Source organism: Bison bison, unplaced genomic scaffold (assembly GCF_000754665.1).
Source record: "Bison bison bison isolate TAMUID 2011002044 unplaced genomic scaffold, Bison_UMD1.0 scf7180017864228, whole genome shotgun sequence".
Taxonomy (NCBI): Eukaryota; Metazoa; Chordata; class Mammalia; order Artiodactyla; family Bovidae; genus Bison; species Bison bison.
The window spans coordinates 5829956-5833491 of record NW_011494800.1 but is presented as its reverse complement, the minus strand read 5'-3'; the positions used below and the strand labels follow the sequence as shown (position 1 = coordinate 5833491).

General features: G+C 37.7%; 1 protein-coding gene across 2 annotated transcripts in view; it reads left to right on the top strand.

Moving 5' to 3' along the window:
* Positions 1-2110: 2110 nt before the first annotated feature.
* Positions 2111-3536, top strand: part of LOC104992927 (placenta-specific gene 8 protein-like) — a 50895-nt gene continuing 49469 nt past the window's right edge. For both annotated transcript variants that reach the window (XM_010845952.1, XM_010845951.1), the window contains exon 1: positions 2111-2231. The gene's annotated coding sequence lies outside the window, so the exon portion shown is untranslated. The remainder of the gene's footprint in view (positions 2232-3536) is intronic.

Here is a 3536-nt window from a genome sequence, read left to right as displayed (position 1 = left end):
ACACGACTGAAGCGACTTAGCAGCAGCAGTATTTGCATTTGTCTATTTTCACTTTTGTTGTCTGTGCTTTTGGCATCATACTGGGAAATCATTCTGAAATACAGTATCATAATGTGTGACAGGTTTTCTTCTAGGATATTTATAGCTTTAAGTCTTATATCTAGGTCTTTAATCCATTTTGAGTTACTTTTTGTATATAGCATAATGTCAGGGTCCAATTTCATTTTTGTGCCTGTGGATATCCAGTTTTCTCAGCATCATTTACTGAAGAGACTCTCCTTTTCCCATTGTGGTTTTGAAGATATTTTGACCATATATTATATATGATGGTTTATTTCTGGGCTGTCTGTTCTATTCCACTTGTCTGTGTGTCTATTTTTATGCCAGTACTATATGATTTTGTTTAATATATCTTTGTAATATATTTTGAAATCAGAAATTATAAGGCCCACAGCTTTATTTTTCTTTCTCAAGAAGGTTTTGAATACAAGGTGCTTTGAGATTCTATACGAATTTTAGGACGGACTTTTCTATTTCTACCATTGGGATTTTGATGAAGATTACATTAAATCTGTGGATTGATTTGGACAGTGTTCAGTTTTAACAATGTTAAGTCTTCCAATCTAAGAACATGGGATATCTTTTTATTTACTTATGTATTTTTAAGTTTGTTTCACAGCATTTTGTAATTTACAGTGCATGTCTTTTGACTCCTTCAGTTCAGCTCAGTTCAATCACTCAATCCTGTCTGACTCTTTATGAACCCGTGGGCTATACCACGCCAGGCTTCCCTGTCCTTCACCAACTCCCGGAGCTTGCTCAAACTCATGTCCATCGAGTTGGTGATGCCATCCAACCATCTCATGCTCTGTCATCCCCGGCTCCTCCTGCCTTCAATCTTGCCCAGCATCAGGGTCTTTTCCAATGAGTCAGTTCTTTATATCAGGTGGCCAAAGCTTCAGCTTCAGCTTCAGCATCAGTCCTTCAAATGAATATTCAGGACTGATTTCCTTTAGGATGGACTGGTTGGATCTCCTTGCAGTCTGGGGGACTCTCAAGAGTCTTCTCCAACACCACAGTTCAAAGGCATCATTTCTTTAGAGCTCAGCTTTCTTTATGTTCCAGCTCTCACTGCCATACATGACTACTGGAAAAACCATAGCTTTGACTAGATGGACTTCTGTTGGCAAAGTAATGTCTCTGCTTTTGAGTATGCTGTCTAGGTTTGTCACAGCTTTTCTTCCAAGGAGCAAGCGTATTTTAATTTCATGTCTGCAGTCACCATCAGCAGTGATTTTGGAGCCTTAGTTAAATTTTGACTCCTTAGTTAAATTTATTTCCAAGTATTTTAATATTATTGATGCTATTAGTATTTAAGTGGAATTCCTTTTTAAATTTCATTTTCAGATTGTTCATTGTTGGTGTATAGAAATGCAACTGATATTTGTGCGTTAACTTTGTATCCCACAATTCTGTTGGTTTTTTTATTGGAATATAGTTGCTTTACAATGTTGTATTAGTTTGCAGTGCACAGTGAAGTGATTCACTTCACAGTCACAGTGAAGTGAATATATGTATACATATATCCCCTCCCTGGTGGAGTCTTTAGCGTTTTCTACATATAAGATAATGTCTGTGAATAGAAGTATTTTATTTCTTCCTTTCCAATTCGAATGCCTTTTATTTCTCTATCTTGCTTAATTGTCTGGCTAAGACATCCAGTATTATTTTAAATAGAAATGGTTAGAATGGGGATGTTTGCCTTGTTTCTGATTTTAGAGGGAAGGCTTTCAGTTTTTCACCATTGGGGTGTGATATTAGCTATGGACTTTTCACATATAGCCTTTATTATGTTCAGGTAATTTCCTTCTAAGGCTGATTTGTTAAGTTCATGAAAAGGTATTGCTACTGCTGCTGCTGCTGCTGCTAAGTCACCTCAGTCGTGTTCAATTCTGTGCAACCCCATAGATGGCAGCTCCCCAGGCTCCCCTGTCTCTGGGATTCTCCAGGCAAGAATACCAGAGCCGCCATTTCCTTCTCCAATGCAGGAAAGTGAAAAGGGGAAGTGAAGTCGCTCAGTTGTGTCCGACTCTTCGCGACCCCATGGACTGTAGCCTATCAGGCTCCTCCGTCCATGGGATTCTCCTGGCAAGAATACTGGAGTGGGTTGCCATTTCCTTCTCCCGAAAAGGTATTGGATTTCGTCAAGTACTTTTCCTGCATCAGTTGAGGTAATCTTCTGAGTTTTTCCTTCATTCTGTTAATATAATGTATTGGATTGACTGATTTTTGTATGTTTAACTATCCTTGCATTCCAGAGATAAATCTCACTTAGACATGGTGTATAATCCTTTCAATGTGTTATTTAATTCAGTTTGCTGGTATGTTGCTGAGAATTCTTACCTCAACATTTATCAGAGGTATCAGTCTGTAATTTTTTTTTCTTTTAGTATCTTTGTTCAATTTTGGCATCTGGGTAATGCTAAAATCATAAGTTGAATTTGGAAGGGCTCCCTTCTCTTTCTTTTGGAGAAGAATTTGAAAACTAATGTTAATTCTTCTTTAAATATTCTGTAGCATTCTCCAGCCATTTAGTCCTGAGCTTTTCTTTGTTGGGAGGTTTATGATTGCTAATTCAATTCTCATACTAATTATCAGTCTGTTTAGGTTTTTTATTTCTTCATGATTTAGTCTTGCTGGGTTGTATGTTTCCAGAAGTTGATCTCTTAGGTTATCCAGTTTGTTAGCATATAATTGTTGCAAGTAGTCTCTTATAATCCATTTTATATCTGTGATACCAGTTATAGTGTCTCCTTTTTCATTTCTGATTCTTGTTTTTTGAGTTTTCTCTTTTTTCTCTTAGTCTAACTGAAGGTTTGACAATTTAATGGGCTAAAAAAACCCAACTCTTACTTTTGTCATTTTTTTCTTTTGTTTTTCTATTTTATTTATTTTTGCTCTAGGCTTTATTAGTCATTCCTTCTGGTAATTTTGGGTTTTGCTTTTTCTTATTATTCTAGTTTCTTGAGGTATAAATTTAGGTTTTTGATTTGAGATTTTTCTACCCACGCCAGTATTCTTGGGCTTCCCTTATGGCTCAGCTGGCAAAGAATCTGCCTGCAATGCAAGAGACCTGGGTTCGATCCCTGGGTTAGGAAGATCCCCCTGGAGAAGGGAACGGCTACCCACTCCAGTATTCTGGCTTGGAGAATTCCATGGACTGTATAGTCCATGGGGCTGCAAAGAGTCAGACACGGCTGAGCGACTTTCACTTTCACTTCATTTTTAACATACAGGCATTTCCCTCTTAGTTGTATTTGCTGCATCCCATAGATTTTGCAACGCTGTGCTTTTGTTTTAATTTGTCTCAATGTATTTCCTAATTTCTCTTGTGATTTACTCTTTGACCCATTGGTTCAGAGCTAACTTCCTAGTTTTATGGGGGAAATTTTCTATCTGAGTGAGATCAGGAACAAGGCAGGGCAGAGCTCTGCTTACGCGTGGCATGGACTTGGAAGACTCAGGCATTGAGATAC